The sequence below is a fragment of the Schistocerca cancellata genome, chromosome 9 (genome assembly GCF_023864275.1).
Source record: "Schistocerca cancellata isolate TAMUIC-IGC-003103 chromosome 9, iqSchCanc2.1, whole genome shotgun sequence".
Taxonomy (NCBI): domain Eukaryota; kingdom Metazoa; phylum Arthropoda; class Insecta; order Orthoptera; family Acrididae; genus Schistocerca; species Schistocerca cancellata.
Genome location: NC_064634.1, coordinates 127,465,473 through 127,491,964, shown reverse-complemented (window position 1 = coordinate 127,491,964; position 26,492 = coordinate 127,465,473).

Here is a 26,492-nt window from a genome sequence, read left to right as displayed (position 1 = left end):
ATCTGTTGACTCAGGGATCGGGACGTGGCTGTACGATCCGTTACAGCCATGCGGATAAGATGCCTGTCACTCGACTGCTAGTGATACGAGGCCGTTGGGATCCAGCACGGCGTTCCGTATTACCCTCCTGAACCCACCGACTCCATATTCTGCTAACAGTCATTGGATCTCGACCAACGGGAGCAGCAATGTCGCGATATGATAAACCGCAATCGCGACAAGCTACAATCCGATCTTTATCAAAGTCGTAAACGTGATGGTATGCATTTCTCCTCCTTACACGAGCCATCACAACGACGTTTCACCAGGCAACGCCGGTCAACTGCTGTTTGTGTATGAGAAATCGGTTGGAAACTTTCCTCGTGTCAACACGTTGTTGGTGTCGCCACTGGCGCCAACCTTGTGTGAATGCTCTGAAAAGCTAATCATTTGCATATCACAGCATCTTCTTCCTGTCGGTTAAATTTCGCGTCTGTAGCACGTCATCTTCGTGGTGTAGTAATTTTAATGGTCAGTAGTGCAGATTGTTTGTGAATTTATGCCTTTAAATGATTTTCATCAAACTCCGGAGGTCTTCATTTGCGTCGATATCAAAACGATCCTCCTTAAAACGAAGAAAACATTTTCTTGCCGTGCTCTGCACAATTTCGTTATCCCCATAAACGTCGCAAATGTTTCTGGGTGCTCCGCTGCTGTTACTCCTCTACTGAACTCGAACAGAAGAATATGTCAGAAATGTTTCAATTTCTCGACATGGCACTCTATTTTCTTGCGGCCTCAGCTCCATTCACTATCTCCAAAAGACAAAATGACAATATGTGTACTCAAATAACAACGGTAGACAGCAAATAAAAAATGACAATCGATAACTAAACCCATAGCAACCTGAACACCAACATGCAAATCAAAAATGCTACGAACTTCTGCAACAACCTAATGCTTAGTACGAAGCTTGATACTAGACTTTCGTTGTAACATCGGCTCTTATGAGCAAAGTCACTTGTGTTCAAGCCTAAAATATGGAGTGGGACCGTAATTTCACATAGACAATTTCGAAATCAATTGATAACACAAAGAGATGCTACATAGCAAAGATGTGAAAAGATTATGTATGGAATACATGAGGCTGAAAGAGGTGACAATAGGATCGACATACATTTGAAACTGGCGCAAATAACAGAACTAAACAGAATAAATTAATTTAAATATATTGGAAAGACAGCTAAAAGGAAACACTTTCTTGAAGTTCTGGAAATATTTTTTATTTGATAACGAACTGGCTTTCGGTTTCTTACTCCTCCCCCCACCCCCCACCTTCCACGACCGCAGCGATCTATCTCCAGAACGTGAGGTATGTCCACAGATTGCACGTATGTGGGCAAATCGCACATCGCACTGGTCGAGCGCTGATCGCTCGTAATTCCCAGGCAACCTGATGAATCGCACGCGACGAATCGGCTACATGTGGTCAATATGGAAGCCTGACTCCAACCCGTTTGAAGTTATTATTCTCGACTGCGCATTTTTGTTTTGATTTCGCAACGTTATTTAGGGAGTAAAAACCACGCTGAAAAGTGAAGTTGAAAATATAGTTGCCATTTATATTAAGAAGAGATACAAAAATAAAAACACTGACATACTCATATTTTGAGGCGAAAAGTAATTAAAAGCTTGTGCCGCAGAAGCAGTACTCGAGTTACATAAGACTCCATATGTTGATTTTCAGGTATTTATGAAACAACTAGACGTATTATTAAAGTTCTTAAGTTCTAAACAGAATCAAATATTATTTATTAAATGAATATTTTCACGTAAATGTTGAGGGCATAACTATTCTACAATTTTTATTTAAGTTTCATGTCTTTTTATGTAATCTGACTCTCCCTCATTTAATTTCTAAGAGCTATGGAAATCAACAGTGCTGCATGTGACAACATTCATATAAAAATATCGAGATTACAAACGCTCTGTGTAGTTACCTGCAGTTAATCGTAATTGATCTGTTTTCTTGACCTCCAGCACTTGTTTTCTTCAACAAGTGATCAGTGACAGCAGATTGTTGTTTACTTCACACATTTATGTCTGCATCTACAAAAATACTTCGCAAGCCATCTTATAGTGTACTACTGTCGCTTTCCCCTTCACTGTTCTAGTACTGAATGGTGCTTGGGAAGAACAATTGATGCGTCTAGTATCAAAACCGGTCAAGTCACAAAATTTACGAAAAATAAATTGTCACTTTAAAGTATGTGTATATCACTGTCAAGTGAAATAAGAACATGCTTCAGAATTCGCCGTATCATAGAATTACACAGCACTGAATTCTCTGCCGCGTAACAGAAAGGGCCAAATCTTGCAGGCAGTAAATTCGTAACTGGCAATGTCAAGGAACGAGCAGCAATCTTCATGCCGCAGCATTTTTGTCTGGAATCTTGTGTTGTTAGATTACATAACAAAACGACCATATCAGAAGACAAAATAATTCCTTATATTGTATAATTTTAGAAGTCATAATATTTCATTTCTAGGCTGACAACACGAATATTCCGCACTACCAATTTCCGTATTCGCGGGCATCTTACCGTAATTTGCGCGAAATCAATCCTATTGCCTGTGTACTTCTATTTTGTCATTGTAGTGCAGTATAAGTGTACATTGTTCCGATGGTGAACTGAAAAACTGTACTACATAACGGAAATAACAGTAGATACAACCAGCAGATCAACTGTAAAAAAAGAAAAAAAGAGACACATCAACGTGGAAATCATTAAGTAACACACTCGAATATCTGGAGATCATTTCCTTTTTATTGCTTTCAAGATGTAAGTGAAGTACATACTTTTAGAGAGGAAAATCCTGTTTTGTATTCTCCTCAGTTCCAAGATGTTCTTCTTGGCGTGTTAATACCCTTTGTAAGTTGAAATGCTATAAAGGAATGTAATTACAATGTCGCTTTACTTTTATTTAAGGGCTTTTTTCACAAGACTTTAGAATTTCAAAAGGACGCAGTTTCATAAAAAGAAGAGTAAAATTGTATAAAATTGCAACAAAAGGCCAAGTCAAAACTTAAATTTACAAAGAGATAGTTCATTATATATCAGATTTTCCAAAACAAAGAACTTAAATATTAAACCATTAAGGACGTAGCTAAGAAAGAAAAACGATTGTGGCCATCACTTTCATCCATATTGAAAAATATGCCTTGCATGACTTGGCCGTTTTTGATATCAGGCGCCCCACTTGTTGGTAAGCCTCAGTGCAAGATCGAATCTCTCCAGTCTTGCCTTTACGGCCTTTTCGCAAAATGTACGCCAGAGGAATCAACACATTGATTGACTCTTCTAGGAACGAACACTCTCGTAATTGTAACGGTAAACCACTTCGTAACGCACGCTTCTTCGTAGCGTGGTTGGGTGAACACCCCTCTCGCGCTCACTAAACGAACCTGTTGCATAACGCGCTGCTCGTCCTTGATCTTCTCCATTATCTTCTCTCTCACTCTTGTCTTGTAAGGGTCCCACAGTGACGAGCAGTATTCAAGTATCGGTAGAATGGGGATTGTGTAAGCTACTTCCTTCGTGAGTGTTCTACAGTTCCTGAGGATTCTTCCTGACAATCAAAGTCTGGCATCTGACTTTCTTACGATCTGTTTTATGTTGTCGTTCCATTTTAAATCGCCTCGTACACATACTCCTAGATATTTAATGCATGTAACTGCTTGTAACGGCTCTTTATCAGTCGTGTACGACAACAGATCTTTCTGCCTATTCATCCGCAGTGGCTATATTTATGGTGAGGATAAACTGCCAATACCTGCACATTTCGTCCTCAACGTCAATACAGCCACCTTTAAACACTCTAACCCATAGTTCATAGGTCATCGTTATAGTGTTTTCAAATACGAAATATATTGACTTCAATGAAGCACCGAATTTTGGCCACCTTCATGTCTTTTTCCACATCTATAGCCCGCAGGCCACCTCACAGCTGTGCCGGAAGGTGCTTCTGACATCACTACGTTTCCCTTTGACTGTTCCCTTCACGAATGATATGTGGAAAGAATAATCGTCGGGAAGAGGTGAAGAGCCAAAGGAACTGGCACACCTGCCAAATATCGTGTAGGACCCCTTCGAGCACGCAGAAGTGCCGCATCACGGCGTGGCACGGACTCAACTAATGTCTGAAGTAGTGCTGGAGGGAACTGACAGCCTGAATCCTGCAGGGCTGTCCATAAATCCGTAAGGGTACGACGGGTTGGAGATCTCTTCTGAACAGCACCTCGCAAGGCATCCCAGACATGCTCAATAACGTTCATGTCTGGAGAGTTTGCTGGCCAGCAGAATTGTTTAAACTCATAAGAGTGTTCCTTGAGCCACTCTGTAGCAGTTCTGGACGTGTGGAGTGTCGAATTGTTCTGCTGGAGTTGGCCAAGTCCGTCGGAATGCACAATGGATATGAATGGATGCAGGTGATCAGACAGGATGCTTACCTACGTGTCACATGTCAGAGTCGTAACTAGACGTGCCAGGGCTCCCATAACACTCCCATCTGCAAACACCCTACACCATTACAGAGCCTCCACCAGCCGGAACAGTCACCTGCTAACATGCAGGGTCTACGGATTCATGAGGTTGTATCCATATCAGTACATTTCCATCCGTTCAATACAATTGGAAACCAGACTCGTCCGTCCAGGCAACATGTTTCCAGTCATCAACAGCCCAATGTCAGTGTTAAAGGTCCAGGCGAGGAGGAGAGCTTCTGTAAAGTTTGGAAGGTAGGAGACGAGATACTGGCAGAAGTAAAGCTGTGAGTACCGGGCGTGAGTCGTGCTTCGGTAGCTCAGATGGTAGAGCACTTGCCCGCGAAAGGCAAAGGTCCCGAGTTCGAGTCTCGGTCGGGCACACAGTTTTAATCTACCAGGAAGTTTCATATCAGCGCACACTCCGCTGCAGAGTGAAAATATCATTCTGGAAACATCCCCCAGGCTGTGGCTAAGCCATGTCTCCGCAGTATCCTTTCTTTCAGGAGTGCTAGTTCTGCAAGGTTCGCAGGAGAACTTCTGTAAAGTTTGGAAGGTAGAGACGAGATACTGGCAGAAGTAAAGCTGTGAGTACCGGGCGTGAGTCGTGCTTCGGTAGCTCAGATGGTAGAGCACTTGCCCGCGAAAGGCAAAGGTCCCGAGTTCGAGTCTCGGTCGGGCACACAGTTTTAATCTACCAGGAAGTTTCATATCAGCGCACACTCCGCTGCAGAGTGAAAATATCATTCTGGAAACATCCCCCAGGCTGTGGCTAAGCCATGTCTCCGCAGTATCCTTTCTTTCAGGAGTGCTAGTTCTGCAAGGTTCGCAGGAGAACTTCTGTAAAGTTTGGAAGGTAGAGACGAGATACTGGCAGAAGTAAAGCTGTGAGTACCGGGCGTGAGTCGTGCTTCGGTAGCTCAGATGATAGAGCACTTGCCCGCGAAAGGCAAAGGTTCCGAGTTCGAGTGCCGGCCGCGGTGGTCTAGCGGTTCTAGGCGCTCAGTCCGGAACCGGGTGACTGCTACGGTCGCAGGTTCGAATCCTGCCTCGGGCATGGATGTGTGTGATGTCCTTAGGTTAGTTAGGTTTAAGTAGTTCTAAGTTCTAGGGGACTGATGACCACAGATGTTAAGTCCCATAGTGCTCAGAGCCATTTGAACCATTTGAACCGAGTTCGAGTCTCGGTCGGGCACACAGTTTTAATCTGCCAGGAAGTTTCATATCAGCGCACACTCCGCTGCAGAGTGAAAATCTCATTCACTTAAATCTTGATAACCTGCCATTGTAGCAGCAGTAATCCATCTAACAACTGCGCCAGACACTTGTTGTCTTATATAGGCGTTGCCGACCGCAGCACCGTATTATTCCTCTTTACATACCTCTGTATTTGAATACCCATGCCTGTATCAATTTTTGGCGCTTCAGTGTAATATCTGTGTCTTTTCGTCTTGACCATTTCGCGAAGTTTATGTGGGAGGAATAAATATGTTTCCGGACAGTATACCTTTCCCTGATGCATAATGCCTCTCTTGTAGCGTCTGCCACTGAAATTGGTTGAGCATCTCCGTAACACTCTCACGCCGAGTAAACGATCCCATCTTCCTTGCATCTTCTCTGCCTTTTTTTTTATTAACCCGACATGCCAAGAGTCACAGATTACAGAGCAGTATTTCAATGGTCTAACTTGTCCCAAGTAAACCTATCTTGCTCTGCTGTAGTGAAACTGTGCGTTATAGCAACACAGTAATGATTCAAGTAACACTCCTATTAACGCAAGCTGACTTTGGAATGAGAAAAGAAAGTTACATGAGAAGCAGACGCCTACATTAATTCGTAACGGAAAGACGTCAAGCATAGTATAAGAATGTGAATAATGATGAACATGAGCAACCAATCACATGATCATTCGAATATTTCAAGTGTGGTAGTGAGAAACTTATAGTTGTTCATTATGCTATGGGATGTCGACCCAGTACAATAATGACAATAGTGAAATACGAAATACAGGAGAGCTGCTAGCAGTGCGACTTACGATAGTGTCGGTTGACTGAAGATACAGTTCGAAAGATTTGAGTATACATGGTTTGCGAAGTCATGCTAAATATCTCAAGATAACACTCAATTAGTTAGCTGAAACTGCATGCTTTACAACGGAATAATTATTACTAAATGTGGAGGATATTATCTGAGAAATTAAACGTTTAATAACTCATCAAACGCAATAGTGTGTTTAACAGGAAGGAAGCGTCTCATACCACTCGATCATGTAATGGCGGCGGAAAAAGAATGTGCCAATATACACATAAATATCCGGTAGATGAACAGGACGGTAGAAACGAAAAATACTAAATTGAAACGTCCCCTTAGAACAATTATACAAGACTGTGCTTAAACTGACACACAATATTTTTTAGCGCAACGCAAGCTGACTTTCAGAAATCCCTACAAAGGAATGGCCCTGACTAACATTAACCTATACCTTTCACAAATAACTTACCTCACCAAAAATCTTCGTTACTCGAACTACTGCAATACAGCGAGCGCCACTACTCCCAGCTAAATAAAAGATTCAAACTACGGAAGGCACTAACTACTGATAGGCATAATTAGCAAATGAAAGATTTTGATAGAGAACAAACAATGTATTTACCTTAATAGTGTTGAAAAATCATAATATACATAGCAGTTCATAATATCCAGTATTACAAATTTCAAAACTCCGCCATCTCTCTCCCCACTTGTATAAATGAGGCAAAATCGTAAGAACGTCGTAGAACATGAGCTCTTCGCATCACAAAGACACGTGATCAGAGAAGTCGAATACAACATCAACACATGAATACAGTTAGACACACGACTCACAGTAAATCATTGATAGAACTAAAGTGAGGGAAAGAATGAGAAACCTATACAGTATTTCAGATAAAGTGGCGAAAGTTCGGTTCTGTAACCGTGTCTGTGTCTACTGACTTCACAAAGACGCAAATCGTTTGCAGCAACACGGGTATGAATACATGCTCGCTTCGTTGGTTCGTAGCAAGTTTCGCAGGACAAAACCACTGAAATTCCAGCTGCAGAGAGTGAGCATCTCACGAGTGATTTAATAACGTGCTTTAGTGTATGAACAGCCTCTTCGAACATTGCAATAAATTTCGCAGTTTCAGCAAGAACTGCAAGAGCGCGGAAACCGCATTTCACACCAACCAGCCGTGTCGACGAAGCCCATTTTCTCTGCGGCTTGCACATGTTATAAACACCGCATTTTTACAATTGAAGTGTTGTTTTAAAGTTTCTGTAGAAAGTCAGACTTGGTTCACATTCATGAAAGGTTCTCAATTATCGCACAGTTTGGCAGCAAACCACGAGTATTACACCAATTCGTCAAATATTGGTAAAGATAGTTGGTTACGTGTAATGGAATGTATTCTGATGCAGTCTTCTTCGGATATTATTTTCTTTTTCTCTCTCGAGGGGCCGATTTCATCCGATCAGGGAACGTATTGTTCGCGTTCTGCGACGAAGGGCTGTCCGAAGGTCAAAATGAAACTGCTTTAACAACGCTCCATTCTTGGAAAGTTACTTGAAGAGTCCTTGCGGCCGCTGTAAGTACAATTCTTCCTTAGAAATTTATTTGCAGTACCAAATTTTTCTTCGCCTTTACTTTTCCTACGTTTTATAAAAATATTAATAAATACAATATATTGCGCATATTTCGGTTTATTTGCAGTGTAAGTAACGTAAAAATCAAAAATTTTCGCACAGCGATTCGACCCAACAACCCTCGGGCTATCTTCTTGCTGCTTGGTAATTACGCCAACATGAATGGCCTATACAATATTGCAGTGCCTGTGTTGTTCAGAAATACGAAGCAATGTTGTTTCAGACATGCGTGTATGTCGTTACATTGTACAGCTTACGATTGTCCATATTGGCCCGTCCAGCACTAAAAACGCTGCGTTGTAAACGCTTGGCCGCCTGAGCTACCACTTCCGCCACTTTCATTTGTGGCCGAGCCATGCACATACCATAAATGTGGACGCGATGACGAGAAGGCACAATTCCCTTATAAGTGCTGACTGGCCAGTTCGCCTAGAACGCGTCACCAGAGGTTTCCCAAACATCACAGAAAGAGAGAGGCTCCAATCAGCATCATTATCTATAATCGATGCGGTTACAAAATCATCTTCGACAAGCATCTGCAAAGACTAGACCGAGAGATAAAGTAAGAGTGTGACTGAAAAATTGACAGTGGCCATTTAACCCTGTGACTACCAACTTTTTTGAAGACATTAATGTACGGCTAATGTGAAATTTAAAATTTTACCGGCGAATGATCGAAGAGATTGCGGGATTGGAGCCGGTCATCGTAATCTTTACGGTATTTCAACTGGACACATGCCAGTCATCTTCGGGTGAGTCATCGAAGAAAATGCACGGTTATTTTAATTAGTGTCATAGTCTGAAGTAATAATGTGAAAGGAAAATTACCCGCTGCTTCATTTTCCAGCACGGGAGGAAGATGACATGTAAGTACCTCGTAGTTTAAGACACGATTGAACAAAAACCAGAAAAGTGCAGAAAACAGACGTAAATCAGTGGACAGTGCATCTTCTACTATCGCATTGAGAGAATTTGATATTTTATTGTATGTTATGTCTTACGACGCGAGTGCGAAAGTGATGAAAGTGTCAACGCTGTCGAAATGTTTTTTTAGTTTTGTTAAAGGCTGATAGTGGTCAAATGTTTACTTCGTGTATGTTTTGAAATGTAACGCATAATTGTTTTTTTTTTCGTCCGATCTGGACAGACTAAAAAAATCTATACATCGTTTTATGTGTTAAAAACTATGACGATAATACTGACACTCAAACATAGTTGCTGCGAGTGGCAGGAGCGATGCTAAAAAGAGACGGTTGTACATTGTATCTCTGGCTTTTGTTAGGCGACTTAGATGTGATTTCTAATTTTGTTTGGTGTTGTCTTTCTAGCGGATGTAGAGAGAGTTATATATTGTTTTATGAAAGGGATAGTCCGCCATTCCAATCAGAATTGTGAGTTTAATGTTTGGTGTCTATGTAGAAAAGGTGGAAGGATTAAAAACCATTGTAATTCGAAAGAGCTCATCTTGATGAATAAACGGCGAATATAATCATCGTCATAGACAGCAAAACAGGAAAAGGTAATTCATTCCTTAAAACCCCGACAGTTCACATTGGACATTATATATGTTTAAGTTTTACCAGCAAGATTTACATCCTGTGGCGAAAATAATTTCAAGAGCCTGCATTGATAACACGGGTCAAAACCGGCGACGAGCGATATTGCCGTCTTTTCTCAAAAGTAACATTCAATAGCCGGGACGTGGATTTATTCTTACTACAACGATTAAGGATCTGCTGCCATTTTCGTTCCCTTCCCGTTTTTATTTGCGCAGAACTATCAATACAAAATCGTCGATCGCCGCAGCTGCGGGGTCCCGGGATCGACATCGCTGAGATTCAGAAAAAGTATTGTTCCTCCTGCGAATCTCTATTGCTGGAGATACAGAATCTTCAAGATTTTTGTTAGGAAAAGTCCTGCTATCAACTTCACAAACATTCATAATATTCTTGTTTTTTTTTTTTCATTTCTTTTATCTGCACACCCAGTACAGTACACATTCATTCGAGAGAGAATTAGTACATTATTTCAATTAACTTGGGGGATATTATAATCTGTTTGAGTTGTAACTTATATTACAGGTTCACAAATGGGCTTCGTCTGTGTTGTGGCGCCGGCCGGAGTGGCCGAACGGTTCTAGGCGCTACAGTCTGTAACCGCGCGACCACTACCGCTACGGTCGCAGGTTCGAATCCTGCCTCGGGCATGGATGTGTGTGATGTCCTTAGGTCAGTTAGGTTTAAGTAGTTCTAAGTTCTAGGGGACTGATGATCTCAGCAGTTAAGTCCCATAGTGCTCAGAGCCATTTGAACCATTTTTTGTGTCGTGGCAAACGTCAATGAGTACTTGCAATTCGTTGACACTACGTGACCGGGAAGGTGTAAAGACAGCCCGCGGGGAGAGTTTGGTAGTTGAGTTACCTATTTGCAGGCGCGAACTAGCTCGCTGCGACAATACAGAGATGAGGTTTAACAATGAAACCTGAGGACAGTACAACTTACAGGTGCAAACCATTAGCAGTCGTCCTTTTACCTGTGGAACGCGGTTACACAGCAATAACATACAGCAAATTCGCGCTCGTTTTCTTACAACTTACCATGTGACACATACGTCCCGTTGGTATTATGGCTATCAACGGGACAAGATAACAGTCACCTTTTAGTCTTGGTGTGGAATATGCTGTTCAGTTGATGTTACGCGGACGTTCCGCTTTAGATCGCTGTGAACGGTCATTCCTAGGTATGTAACGGTTGTTTGCAGTTATCTGTCGCTAATAGCGTAATCGAATAATAATGGATCTTTTCGCTTAAGTGCACGATCCATCACATTTATTTACATTTAGGGGTAACTCCCAGTCCCTGCACCAATAATCTGTACCCTGCAGGTCCTCGTATGTTTCGCTACAGTATTTCAGCGTTGCAACATTCTGTAGACAACAGCGTCGTCTCCGAACAGCGTCACGGAGCTTCCAACGATATCCGCTAGATCGTATAGATTGCATAACACTCCCTTGGAATAATCCAAAAATTAACTTTCCATTAAGAAAAACGTGCTCAGTTCTGTCTGCAAGGAAGTTCCGCGTTCGATCAGAGATCTGGTCCGATACTTGGTAAGTTCCCATTTTGTTCACTAAACTGAAAAACGAATCTCTGGTCAAATTTCACTCTCGGAGCGGATTTCAATGAGCTGTTGCCTTTTAAATAAGAAAACGTAAACATTCTGTTATGACGTTTTTGGGTAGCCAATGTGTACAAGCAGCTAGTGCATATGGCGAATCGCTGACAGTAGCGACTACATAAAAAAAAAAAAAAACGAACAAGTTGCGAATAAATTACACCAACGTTTTCCTTCTTTGCATGCTGTATACGGAATCGCTCTGAGCACTGCGTACTTGGTGGGATTTCGAATATTCTGAAGACGGTAATTTATCCGACAGGATGATGGTCTGTGGTATATCGTACAGACAATGCGGGAAACTGGGTGCACCGAGCTGTGAAAAAACTGCCTCTTGTTCCTTTTTTATTAGACGTGTATCATTCCATTCAAGACAGCAGTCGTAAATCCGGAGGCCTACGAAGACGGTTAGAGGCGGAACTTATCACGAGGGTTCAGTAGGGTTGCGTAAGCCGGAAAGCAGGATTCCGCTCTCATAGCGTTGATATTGCTGTCCCGGGCAGTACAAGGACGAGGGGAGATGTACCTAGCGACCTCTACAGAGAGGACGCTTACAATTGCTTTACGCTTCAGTCAGACGGAATGTGTAGGGTAAATACACTACGTCAGCGGTCGCCTACCTTTGCAGCGAAAGTATGAAATACAGCCGCGCGGGATTAACCGAGCGGTCTCGGGCGCTGCACTCGTGGACTGTGCGGCTGGTCCCGGCGGAGGTTCGAGTCCTCCCTCGGGCATGGGTGTGTGTGTGTGTTTGTCCTTAGGATAATTTAGGTTCAGTAGTGTGAAAGCTTAGGGACTGATGACCTTAGCGGTTAAGTCCCATAAGATTTCACACACATTTGAACATTTTTTTATGAAATACACTCCGAGAGAAAAAAAAAGATGCTCCACGAACCAGTTATCCAAACTGGACAGAAATCAGTGGATGTGATGTAGGTGTACAGACATAAAAAAGTTACAGTTTCAGAGAAACTGGATGGTTTATTCAAGAGAAAGAGCTTGACAATTTGAACAGGTCAATGGCGTGTTGCTCCACTTCTCACCCTTACGTAAACAGTTATTCAGCTTCGCTCTGATCGACTCTCTGGATGTCGTACTTCGGGACATCGCGCCAAATTCTGTCCAGTTGGCACGTTAGATCCTCAAATTTTCGAGATGGTTGGAGGACCCTGCTCCTAATGCTCTAAACGTTCTCAGCTGGGCTTCCAGCGAGCACACTAGCCAAGGTACAGCTTTAAGAAGACAAGCAGTAGAAACTATCGGCGTGTGCGGGCGGGCATTATCTTGCTGAAATATGTACGGGGCGTCTGCAGACATACCTTTGCTGGTGATAGGGGCTCAGTTCTACATCTACATCTACATGGTTACTCTGCAATTCACACTTTACGTGCCTGGCAGAGGGTTCATCGAACCATTTTCGTACTACTTCTCTACCATTCCGCTCTCGAATGGCGCGTGGGAAAAAGGAACACCTAAATTTTTCCGTTCGAGCTCTGATTTCTCTTATTTTATTATGATGATCATTTCTCCCTACGTAGGTGGGTGTCAACAAAATATTTACGCATTCGGAAGAGAAAGTTGGTGATTGAAATTTCGTGAATAGATCTCGCCGCAAAGAAAACCGCCTTTGTTTCAGTGACTGCCACCCCAACTCGTGTACCATATCAGTGACACCCTCACACCTATTGCGCGATAATACGAAACGAGCTGCCCTTCTTTGCACTTTTTCGATGTCCTCCGTCAATCCCACCTGATAAGGATCCCATACAGCGCAGGAATATTACAGCAGAGGACGGACCCAGTGTAATGTAGGCTCTCTCTTTAGTGGGTTTGTCGCATCTTCTAAGTGTTCTGCCAATAAAGCGCAGTCTTTGTTTCGCCTTCCCCACAATATTACCTGCATGGTCTTTCTAATTTAAGTTGCTCATAATTGTAATTCCTATATAATAGTCGTACTGACAGCCCTTAAATTTGTGCGATTTATTATACAGGGTGTTACAAAAAGGTGCGGCCAAACTTTCAGGAAACATTCCTCACACACAAATAAAGAAAAGATGTTATGTGGACATGTGTCCGGAAACACTTAATTTCCATGTTAGAGCTCATTTTACTTTCGTCAGTATGTTCTTCCACCTACGCTCAATAGAGCACGTTATAATGATTTCATACGGGATACTCTACCTGTGCTGCTCGAACATGTGCCTTTACAAGTACGACACGACATGTGGTTCATGCACGATGGAGCTCCTGCACATTTCAGTCGAAGTGTTCGTACGCTTCTCAACAACAGATACGGTGACCGATGGATTGGTAGAGGCGGACCAATCCCGTGGCCTCAACGCTCTCCTGACCTCAACCCTCTTGATTTTCATTTATGGGGGCATTTGAAAGCTCTTGTCTACGCAACCCCGGTGCCAAATGTAGAGACTCTACGTGCTCGTATTGTGGACGGCTGTGATACAATACGCCATTCTCCAGGGCTGCATCAGCGCATCAGGGATTCCATGCGACGGAGGGTGGATGCACGTATTCTCGCTAACGGAGGACATTTTGAACATTTCCTGTAACAAAGTGTTTGAAGTCACGTTCGTACGTTCTGTTGTTGTGTGTTTCCATTCCATGATAAATGTGATTTGAAGAAAAGTAATAAAATGAACTCTAACATGGAAAGTAAGCGTTTCCGGACACATGTCCACATGACATATTTTCTTTCTTTGTGTGTGAGGAATGTTTCCTGAAAGTTTGGCCGTACCTTTTTGTAACACCCTGTATACACAAAATTTATCAGATTTCTTTTAGTACCCATGTGGATGACCTCGCACTTTTCTTTGTTTAGTGCCAATTGCCACTTATCGCACCATACATAAATTCTCTCTAGATCATTTTGTAATTGGAATTGATCGTCTGATGATTTTACTAGACGGTAAATTACAGCGTCATCTGCAAACAATCTAAGGGGGCTGCTCAGATTATCATCTACACTCCTGGAAATGGAAAAAAGAACACATTGACACCGGTGTGTCAGACCCACCATACTTGCTCCGGACACTGCGAGAGGGCTGTACAAGCAATGATCACACGCACGGCACAGCGGACACACCAGGAACCGCGGCGATGGCCGTCGAATGGCGCTAGCTGCGCAGCATTTGTGCACCGCCGCCGTCAGTGTCAGCCAGTTTGCCGTGGCATACGGAGCTCCATCGCAGTCTTTAACACTGGTAGCATGCCGCGACAGCGTGGACGTGAACCGTATGTGCAGTTGACGGACTTTGAGCGAGGGCTTATAGTGGGCATGCGGGAGGCCGGGTGGACGTACCGCCGAATTGCTCAACACGTGGGGCGTGAGGTCTCCACAGTACATCGATGTTGTCGCCAGTGGTCGGCGGAAGGTGCACGTGCCCGTCGACCTGGGACCGGACCGCAGCGACGCACGGATGCACGCCAAGACCGTAGGATCCTACGCAGTGGCGTAGGGGACCGCACCGCCACTTCCCAGCAAATTAGGGACACTGTTGCTCCTGGGGAATCGGCGAGGACCATTCGCAACCGTCTCCATGAAGCTGGGCTACGGTCCCGCACACCGTTAGGCCGTCTTCCGCTCACGCCCCAACACCGTGCAGCCCGCCTCCAGTGGTGTCGCGGCAGGCGTGAATGGAGGGACGAATGGAGACGTGTCTTCTTCAGCGATGAGAGTCGCTTCTGCCTTGGTGCCAATGATGGTCGTATGCGTGTTTGGCGCCGTGCAGGTGAGCGCCACAATCAGGACTGCATACGACCGAGGCACACAGGGCCAACACCCGGCATCATGGTGTGGGGAGCGATCTCCTACACTGGCCGTACACCACTGGTGATCGTCGAGGGGACACTGAATAGTGCACGGTACATCCAAACCGTCATCGAACCCATCGTTCTACCATTCCTAGACCGGCAAGGGAACTTGCTGTTCCAAAAGGACAGTGCACGTCCGCATGTATCCCGTGCCACCCAACGTGCTCTAGAAGGTGTAAGTCAACTACCCTGGCCAGCAAGATCTCCGGATCTGTCCCCCATTGAGCATGTTTGGGACTGGATGAAGCGTCGTCTCACGCGGTCTGCACGTCCAGCACGAACGCTGGTCCAACTGAGGCGCCAGGTGGAAATGGCATGGCAAGCCGTTCCACAGGACTACATCCAGCATCTCTACGATCGTCTCCATGGGAGAATAGCAGCCTGCATTGCTGCGAAAGGTGGATATACACTGTACTAGTGCCGACATTGTGCATGCTCTGTTGCCTGTGTCTATGTGCCTGTGGTTCTGTCAGTGTGATCATGTGGTGTATCTGACCCCAGGAATGTGTCAATAAAGTTTCCCCTTCCTGTGACAATGAATTCACGGTGTTCTTATTTCAATTTCCAGGAGTGTAGATCATTTACGTAAATCAGGAACAGCAGAGGGCCTATGACACTACCTTGCGGAACGCCAGATATCACTTCTGTTCTACTCGATGATTTACCGTCTATCACTACGAACTGTGACCTCTCTGAGAGGAAATCACGATTCCAGTCACACAACTGAGACGATACTCCATATGCAAGCAATTTGATTAATAGTCGCTTGTGAGGAATGGTATCAAAAGCCTTCTGGAAATCGAGGAATATGGAATCGACCTGAGATCCCTTGTCGACAGCACTCATTACTTCATGGCAGTAAAGAGCTAGCTGTGTTGCACAAGAACGAAATCTTCTGAATCCGTGTTGGTTATGTATCAATATGCCATTTTCTTCAAGGTGATTCATAATGTTCGTGTACAGCATATGCTCCAAAATCCTACTGCAAATTCAGGTCAGTGATATGGGTCTGTAATTCAATGGGTTACTCCTATTTCCCGTCTTGGATATTGGCGTGACCTGTACTACTTTCCAGTCTTTAGGAACAGACCTTTCATCAAGTGAGCGGTTATATATGTTTGCTAAGAAAGGCGCTATTATGTCTGCAGACTCTGAAAGGAACCTGATTGGTATACCACCTGGACCAGAAGACTTGCCTTTCTTAAATGATTTGTTTCGCAACACCTAAGATATCTAGTTTTATGCCACTCATGCTAACAGCTGTTCTGGTTTCGAATTCTGGAATATTTACTTCGTCTTCTTTCGTGAAGGAATTACGGAAAACTGTATTTAGTTACTCCGCTTTAGTGGCACCATCAACGGTAACATTTCCATCGCTATCGCGCGGTGACGGTATTGACTGTTTTTGCCACACGTGTACTTTACATGCGTCCAGGATCTCTTTGACTTTTCTAACATATTTTGCGACAATGTTTCATTGTGGAAACTATTAAAAGCACCTCGCATTGACGTCCGCACTAAATTTCGAGCTTCCATGAAACTTAGCCAGTCTTGGGGATTTTGCGTTCTTCTGAATTTGGCATGCTTTTTTCGTTGCTTCTGCAACAGTGTTCTGACGTGTTTTGTGTACCATGGTGGATCAGCCCAGTATCTTATTAACTTATGCGATTTGAATCTATCTATTGCTGTCGATACTGTACGAGGTGCATTCAAGTTCTAAGGCCTCCGATTTTTTTTTCTCCAGACTCGAAAGAGATAGAAAAATGCGCATTGTTTTAAAATGAGGCCGCGTTCATTGTCAATACGTCCCAGAGATGGCAGCACCGTACGGCAGATGGAATTTTACTGCCAGCGGCGAGAATGAGAAATGTTTTACATACTTAAAATGGCGACGTTTTCCTTACTTGAACAGCGTGCAATCATTCGTTTTCTGAATTTGCCTAGTGTGAAACCAATTGAAATTCATCGACAGTTGAAGGAGACATGTGGTGATGGAGTTATGGATGTGTCGAAAGTGCGTTCGTGGGTGCGACAGTTTAATGAGGGCAAACATCGTGTGACAACAAACCGAAACAACCTCGGGCTCGCACAAGCTGGTCTGACGAGCTGGGGTATCGCCGAATGAATGTTGAACAGATCGCCTCCAGAGTTGGCATTTCTGTGGGTTCTGTGCACACAATCCTGCATGACGACCTGAAAATGCGAAGTGTCATCCAGGTGGGTGCCACGAATGCTGATGGATGACCACATGGCTGCCCGTTTGGCATGTTGCCAAGCAATGTTGACGCGTAACGACAGCATGAATGGGACTTTCTTTTCGTCGGTTGTGACAATGGATGAGACGTGGATGCCATTTTTCAATCCAGAAACAAAGCGCCAGTCAGCTCAATGGAAGCACACAGATTCACCGCCACCAAAAAAATTTCGGCTAACTGACGGTGCTGAAAAAATGATGGTGTCCATGTTCTGGGACAGCGAGGGCGTAATCCTTACCCATTGCATTCCAAAGGGCACTACGGTAACAGGTGCATCCTACGAAAATGTTTTGAAGAACAAATTCCTTCCTGCACTGCAACAAAAACGTCCGGGAAGGGCTGCGCGTGTGCTGTTTCACCAAGACAATGCACCCACACATCGAGCTAACGTTACGCAACAGTTTCTTCGTGATAACAACTTTGAAGTGATTCCTCATGCTCCCTACTCACCTGACCTGGCTCCTAGTGACTTTTGGCTTTTTCCAACAATGAAAGACACTCTCCCCGTGGCCGCACATTCACCAGCCGTGCTGCTATTGCCTCAGCGATTTTCCAGTGGTCAAAACAGACTCCTAAAGAAGCCTTCGCCGCTGCTATGGAATCATGGCGTCAGCGTTGTGAAAAATGTGTGCGTCTGCAGTGCGATTACGTCGAGAAGTAACGCCAGTTTCATCGATTTTGGGTGAGTAGTTAATTAGAAAATAAATCGGAGACCTTAGAACTTGAATGCACCTCGTATCTTTGAATTTGAGTCATATCTGATCTACACTTACATAACTAGCTTGGAAGGAATGGAGACTCTCTCTTAGGAAGGCATCAAGCGAATTTTTATCTGCTGTTTTAAATAGATATATTTTGCGTTTATTTATAATGGTTTTGGTTGATATGGTTCTGAGCCTCGCTACAATGACCTTGTGTTCACTAATCCCTGTATCCGTCATGATGCTATTAGATCAGGATTATTTGTGGCTAAGAGGTCAAGTGTGTTTTCGTAACCATTCGAAGCAGGACGCATCACCGAAGACAGCTGTACTCCACTCAGTAGGATTCCACTGTAAACGGGCTTATTGGTGTGCAGATGTCAATGGTAGTAAGCGCATGGTTCACCATGAGCTCAGTCTCCTATCTGTGAGCCACCTATTAATGGCGCTTGAGATCACTGAAGCTCCAGTTGCACGTCGGATCGCAGATAATAATTAATGCGGGCCCCTGAATGCCTCTCTGACGATTGCTCGGTCCTCACGTTCTGCCCTCTCTCTAGGTCGACTACTTCCTTCTTGACGCTGTACTCGGCCATGGGTAACCCATTCCTGCCAACCTCGTCGAATAGTGACATCGCTACTTTTCAAATGTCGAGCGATTCGCCGATTACTCCGACCGGTTTCTTGGAGCCCAACCATACGTCCTCTCTCAAATGCTGACATCTGCGAGTATTGTTCACGCGCCTGTCTGCGAGCCATAGTTATTGTCCAGCTGAATACACGGCATGAAACTGGCAAAGGGTTTATGCCCTGGTATCGACGTGTCCCTTGTTTACTGTCGTTGCCAGTTGTGCAGTGAAATTGCGCTACAGCGTCACACATTCATCCATGGGCCGCTAAAGTTTACAGTTTTACATTTTCCGTCGATACCTGTACGAATACCGATTTTCGACCAATTTGCATAACTCCTTCGCGTTGTCTCGCTTTCTTCTATCTTAGAGTGTACCTATTGGAACCACAAACAATTCAGTAAATCCCGATGGGCCGAAGCATTATGACCACTGCCCGCCTCGAGACTGAATGCCGCCTAATTGCGCTGCAGGCACGTGGCGCGGTAAGTGAAGTATTTAAGCGTAGCAGAGACGAATGGGAAATCATCTAGCGACATCAAGGCCGGCAAATTGGAAACTGAAGAACATAAGCGACTTCGACAAAGTGCAGATTGCTACAGCCCGACGCCTGGGAAAGAGAATCTCGGAAACGGCAAAGCTGGGCGAGTGTTTGCGTGCTATTGTCGTGAGCTTGCGTGGAAAGTGCTTAAAGGACGATCAAAGCACGCGTAGAAGACAAGTTCTTGGAAATCCACGCCTCATCACGGAACGCGGAGGTAGGAGGCTAGGCCGCACTAAAGGGAAGAACAGACGGTAATCGGCGCAGATATGATGACAGAGCACCGTGCTGATGTAGGCACAAGTGCTCTGGAAAACACGGTACAGCGGCGCCCTTTGTGCTCCTGCGATTTCGCAGCGGAAGACCCATACTCGTTCCCGTGCATCGTCAACTGTACTGCAATGGGCACGGAATCATCGAGAGAGGACCGTGGATCAATGAAGACGTGTCAGTTGGTCGCTTGAATTACGTTCGGGTTACACCACGTCGATGGTCACGACCGGATACGCCGTCAATCCAGGCAAATGGCTGCTCGAAAGTCCACCGCACCAAAGACGCAGGCGGCGGACATTCACTTGCCCTTCTTTGGGTGTGTTAGTAGTCGAAAGCATCACGAACCCTGTGGACTACGTAGACATCATGCGGACTACATGCATCCATTCACATCATGTCTACCCTGACAGCGATGGAATATTTCAGCAGGATAACTTTCCGTGTCATACGACCATAATCGTGCTACAGTTGTTTGAGGAGCTTGATAGTCAACTCAGGTTGATGTCGTAGCCGCCAAATTCGGCATCCGATGGAACACATGTTGGATGCTTTCTGGCGCCAGCTCTGTGCCCATGAACCACCGACCTGTAAGTTACGGGAATTGCGCTACCTGGTCAATGTCGTCTGGTGCAGCATATCACAGAAAACCTGCTAAGGACTTGTCGAATCCATACCACACAGAATTGCTACCGCATTACGGTCCAAAGGTGGACCAATGCGTTATAAGCAGTCGGCTATAAGCCGGCCGGAGTGGCCGTGCGGAGCCGAGCGACCGCTACGGTCGCAGGTTCGAATCCTGCCTCGGGCATGGATGTGTGTGATGTTCGTTAGGTTCGTTAGGTTTAATTAGTTCTAAGTTCTGGGCGACTGATGACCTCAGAAGTTAAGTCGCATAGTGCTCAGAGCCATTTTGAACCAGTCGGCTATAACGTTTTGGCTCATGGTTATCATACTAACGTAAGTGGGACCAATGCCTCCTTTGTCGAGAGCTGTTGGTACATATATTTTTTGAAACTGAGCCATATCTACGGCGCCAGTGAAAGTGCGTGTGTGTGTGTGTGTGTGTGTGTGTGTGTGTGTGTGTGTGTGTGTATGTGTGTATGCGCGCCCGCGCGTCCGTGTGCATGTGACTTTATAGGCAAATGACTATGTGGTATAGAATGCGAATGCCAGTTTAGCAAAACAAAAATTATTTAAAAAAAAAAAAAACAGATCGTAGCAAGCACGGAAATGAATACTGGGAGCTCAGCGGCTACAGAAAATTGAGGACAAACATGCTGTAATTCAGCGACAAATGTTGCTCTGAGATACTTACATGTCAACCAAATAAGAGTATCTTGCCGGCAGAAAAGAACCTAACCTTTATTTTCGGTTCTATTTGGGGTTCGATACGTGCTGAGATTCCAGTTAATGCTTCCATAACAGCTGCAGCGAAGTAACATTTCTGTTAGTACAGCCAATAACGTTTTCGTTAGTACAAATAGGAATGTTCTATATACCTTATGTACAGTGTCTGGAAACGATGTTATAAGCTGAATGTCATTAAAAGTACGAAGGCGTCCTGAAAAGTAGTGCCTCCGAATTTATTATGTGAAAACTCTTAAGGCTTTTAAAATAAATCCAAACATTCCAGAATGAGATTTTTGAGCCGTACTGCGGCTTGCGTTGATGCTGTTTGTAGGTTTCCGCCCTCTGTTGGAGGCCAGACTGTATCTTTTAGTTGGCACGGTTGCGGTTGTTTGTCTTCTTCTCGTGTTGACTGGTGCCACTCGGTTTCGCAAGCGTTGCCTGTCCACTGGTGGCAGCAGCGGCGGTTATCGATATATAGTAACTGTTGTCCTATCTTTGGGGTGACGTCGTACTTTTGCTGGGTCGTGTGAGTGTGCGAGTTCGGTTGGGGACTGAGGAGAAGCCAGGTCTGCGCAGTGTGTTAACACGCTGGGACCGCTGGCGGCACGCATGGGCTGCTGGATAGAACGGCTGTGGCCACGTGGGTGCACTACTTCATCGTAAACCGGATCCAGCAAGCTTTAAGATGAGTGCATTTTAATCCAAGTGGAGAAACCTCCACCATACTGATATCTCGCGGTTCTCCAGTGACTGGGTTCGTGTTGCTCCTCGTAGTATCGCCGAGGCGGAGAGCAGCGAGTGGAGTGCTTGGGGAAGGCGGATCTGATTAGCTTTCCTCGACTTCTTATTTCTATTTACTGCGTTCAACTTGTTACAATTTGTTAAGTTCAACAAGCCGTAATTTTTGCCTGGTGGCCGCTAACGCCCCAGTTACCTGCCCTGGCGGTTATACGAGGTGCATTCAAGTTCTAAGGCCTCCGATTTTTTTTTTCTAATTAACTACTCAACCGAAATCGATGAAACTGGCGTTACTTCTCGACGTAATTGCCCTGCAGACGTACACATTTTTCACAACGCTGACGCCATGATTCCATGGCAGCGGCGAAGGCTTCTTTAGGAGTCTGTTATGACCACTGGAAAATCGCTGAGGCAATAGCAGCACGGCTAGTGAATGTGCGGTCACGGAGAGTGTCTTTCATTGTTGGAAAAAGCCAAAAGTCACTAGGAGCCAGGTCAGGTGAGTAGGGAGCATGAGGAATCACTTCAAAGTTGTTATCACGAAGAAACTGTTGCGTAACGTTAGCTCGATGTGCGGGTGCGTTGTCTTGGGGTGAAACAGCACACGCGCAGCCCCCCCCCGGACGTTTTTGTTGCAGTGCAGGAAGGAATTTGTTCTACAAAACATTTTCGTAGGATGCACCTGTTACCGTAGTGCCCTTTGGAACGCAATGGGTAAGGATTACGCCCTCGCTGTCCCAGAACATGGACACCATCATTTTTTCAGCACTGGCGGTCACCTGAAATTTTTTTGGTGGCGGTGAATCTGTGTGCTTCCATTGAGCTGACTGGCGCTTTGTTTCTGGATTGAAAAATGGCATCCACGTCTCATCCATTGTCACAACCGACGAAAAGAAAGTCCCATTCATGCTGTCGTTGCGCGTCAACATTGCTTGGCAACATGCCACACGGACAGCCGTGTGGTCGTCCGTCAGCATTCGTGGCACCCACCTTGATGACACTTTTCGCATTTTCAGGTCGTCATGCAGGATTGTGTGCCCAGAACCCACAGAAATGCCAACTCTGGAGGCGATCTGTTCAACAGTCATTCGGCGATCCCCCAAAACAATTCTCTCCACTTTCTCGACCATGTCATCAGACTGGCTTGTGCGAGCCCGAGGATGTTTCGGTTTGTTGTCACACGATGTTCTGCCTTCATTAAACTGTCGCACCCATGGACGCACTTTCGACACATCCATAACTCCATCACCACATGTCTCCTTCAACTGTCGATGAATTTCAATTGGTTTCACACCACGCAAATTCAGAAAACGAATGATTGCACGCTGTTCAAGTAAGGAAAACGTCGCCATTTTAAGTATTTAAAACAGTTCTCATTCTCGCCGCTGGCGGTAAAATTCCATCTGCCGTATGGTGCTGCCATCTCTGGGACGTATTGACAATGAACGCGACCTCATTTTAAAACAATGTGCATGTTTCTAAGTCCGGAGAAAAAAAATCGGAGGCCTTAGAACATGAATGCACCTCGTAGTATGTAACGGCAGTGTACGTTTCCTCGACTTGCCGCTGCTGTCGGGTAAGGCGTGTAGTTTTGATAGATTTCTTGATTGTAGACCGGTTGGTGATTCTTCTACTCTTGTAGTAATGATTCCTTTCTCATTCTGGGCGCTCTAAACACAGTATTCTGGACATAGTGCAAATCGCCGGTTCCGGCTTGGCGTATTGTTCCATCGTTGCATTTGGTTTATCGGACTTCAGGAAGCTTCAGCGAGAATATCATTAGTCATTCGTTAGACTGCCAATAGTCTGAGTTGCCATCTTGTGAAGTGAATGCAACTCTTGGCTGCCAGCTCTAGCTCATCGCTCTCGAAAGCGTTTGTTGCCAGACCTTTTCAGAGGTCGATTCCTGGGGCACCGTCTGGATCAGTTGCTTGTTTTTTTAATTAACTTTTGCTATTGTATTTACTGTTTTACAGCAGGTTTCAATTGTTTTATATATTATTGCCATTCCTGGCGTGTAAGGCCTTCAGCCGTGAGTGTGGTCATTTGCTTTAAAACTCTAATTTGGTATTTGTATTTTAGCAGTAAGCCTTAAAACCTTATTTACTGCCATTCCTGGCGTCTGATGCCTTCTGCTATCTTTGTGGCGACTTCCTTTAATATTTCAATACATATAATTTCTAAGCTGCAGCGAGTTTTAAACAATTCTTAATTTATTGCCATTCCTGGCGTGTAAGGTCTTATGCATAGATCACAGTGGCTTGCTTTTAAAACATTATCTGTTTTAATGGTGATGAGCTAAATTGTAATTCACTGAAAACACTATCATTTACACTGTTGTTTATTCCTTTATTAATAACATGTGGTATTTTTTATTTCTTATTGAGTCTCGAGTTACTGATTTAAAATGAACTGTGTGTAACTGTAAAAGGCAACCAATAGTAAATTATTACGGCCCCATCCACAATCGTAACCGAATCCTGCCTTCCCTTGACAACCAGGTTTCAATTTTCAGTCTGCAGCAGAGTGTGCGCTGATATGAAACTTCCTAGTAGATTAAAACTGTGTGCCGGACCGAGACTCGAACTCGGGGTCTTTGCCTTGCCCGCGAAAGGCAAAGGTCCCGAGTTCGAGTCTCGGTCCGGCACACAGTTTTAATCTCCCAGAAAGTTTCATATCAGCGCACAGTCCGCTGCAGAGTGAAAATCTCATTCTGGAAACATTCCCCAGGCTGTGGCTAAGACATGTCTCTGCAATATCCATTCTTCTAGGAGTGCTAGTTCTGCAAGGTTCGCAGAAGAACTTCTGTGATGTTTGGAAGGCAGGAGACGAGGTACTGGGGGAACTGAAGCTGTGAGGACGAGTCGTGAGTCGTGCTAGGGTAGCTCAGATGGTAGAGCACTTGCCCGCAGACGGCAAAGGTCCGAGTTCGAGTCTCGGTCCGGCGCACAGTTTTAATCTGCCAGGAAGTTTCATAACAAAAGATTATTAACATTCTACGTCTTTATTCTTCATGTCACCTTGGCGACGAACACACGTCTCTCACCGAGAGACGAGTTCGCTGATACCAAAGTGAAGTCCTCGAACGTGTTCTTTAAGTTCTGGACACAGTTGAAAATCAGATGGGGCCAAGTCAGGACTTAACGGAGGGTGACAGCTGACAGCGAACCAACGGCATCGGATTGTTGCAGATGTCGCAGCACTCCAGTGTGGTGTGGCATTGCCAAGCTGAAGGAGGGGTGCTCCATGTGTGAAAGAAACTCTTCGACTTCGAAACTCGATTACAGCACGCTGTTTCTCACGCACCGACGTAGTTACATTACACACCGCCATGTTACACGATATAATGTGAAGCCATCTAGCGGCAGAAGCTTGCAACATGCGTCAGCGAAGCGGGAAATTCGACCGAGTAACACTCATAACGTGTAATAAATACCTCGATCGATACTGAGAACAGAATAAAAAAAATCGGAGGCACTGCTTTCAGCATGCCCACGTAGATCAAGGATAATTGAATGTGATCATATGAAACTGGAAGTTCTGAGTTATTAGGAAAAGTAGTAGACTAATTTTGCTGTTTGGGATGAAAAATAATGGACGACGGGAGAAGTAACGAGGACGTAAAATTCAGACCGGCAGTAGTGCGAAAAGCTGTTCTATGAGGAGAAATGTATTAACATGTAATGTAAATATCATTGGAAGTCTTTTATAAAAGTATTTCCATGTAGCGTAACCTTATTGGATGTGCAGCTTGGACGATAAGTACTACAGACAGGAAGAACAATAGAATGATGGAATGCCATTACTGGTCTCGTCTGGGGTTCAAAAAATGGTTCAAATGGCTCTGAGTACTATGGCGCTTAACATCTGAGGTCATCAGTCCCCTAGAACTTAGAACTGCTTAAACCTAACTAATCTAACGACATCACACATATCCATGCCCGAGGCAGGATTCGAACCTGCGACCGTAGCGATTGCACGGCTCCAGACGGAAGCTCTTAGAACCGCTCGGCCACACCGGCCGGCCCGTCTGAGGTTGCTCCGTCGCCTGACACAAGCCTTACTCTTTGACTCCACTTCGTGTACTTGCGCGTCGATGGAGACGAGATGAAATGATTGTGATAACACAAACACCAAGTCACTGAGCGAGGAAAATCTCCAACACAGCCAGAAATCGAACCCAGGACTCCACGATCTAGAGGCAGAGATGCTAACCAGTAGACCACAAATTGCGGGCAGATAATAAGAAAATATAACTTTTTGAAATGTGGTGTTACGGAATAATGCTAAAGATTATATGGGTACTTCGGTTGAGTAATGAAGAGGTACTGAATAGACTCAGGATAGGACACTTTCTGAGTCATTGAGGAATACTTAAATAGGTATCGGAGGGAAGTGTGAGGGTAAATATGGCACAGGGAGGCAAGGCTTCACTGTAGTGGTCCATCATCACGAATAATTGTACTCACCGCTGACTGTCGTGACGCCACGAACCAAGCTGTTGCACCAGACGGTTACCATCTACTCTTAGAGCCTGCTGAAGAGACCAACCTGAGATCTTCTTCATTCGACCAGTCTACCTGCTCGTTGCTTTTCTCCTCGATCTCCTACCCTCCATCTCCCCTTCCATCATTTTTTCTCTAGATTTTTCTTACCTCCTCTTACAATATGGCTAAAGAACTGGAGAATTTTTTGGATGGCACAAGCCGAAAGGCGCCTAGAGAAATCAAGTTTTTTCCACCTCCTCTTACAATATGGCTAAAGAAATGGAGAATATTTTGGATGACATAAGGCAAAAGGCACCTAGAGAAATCAAGT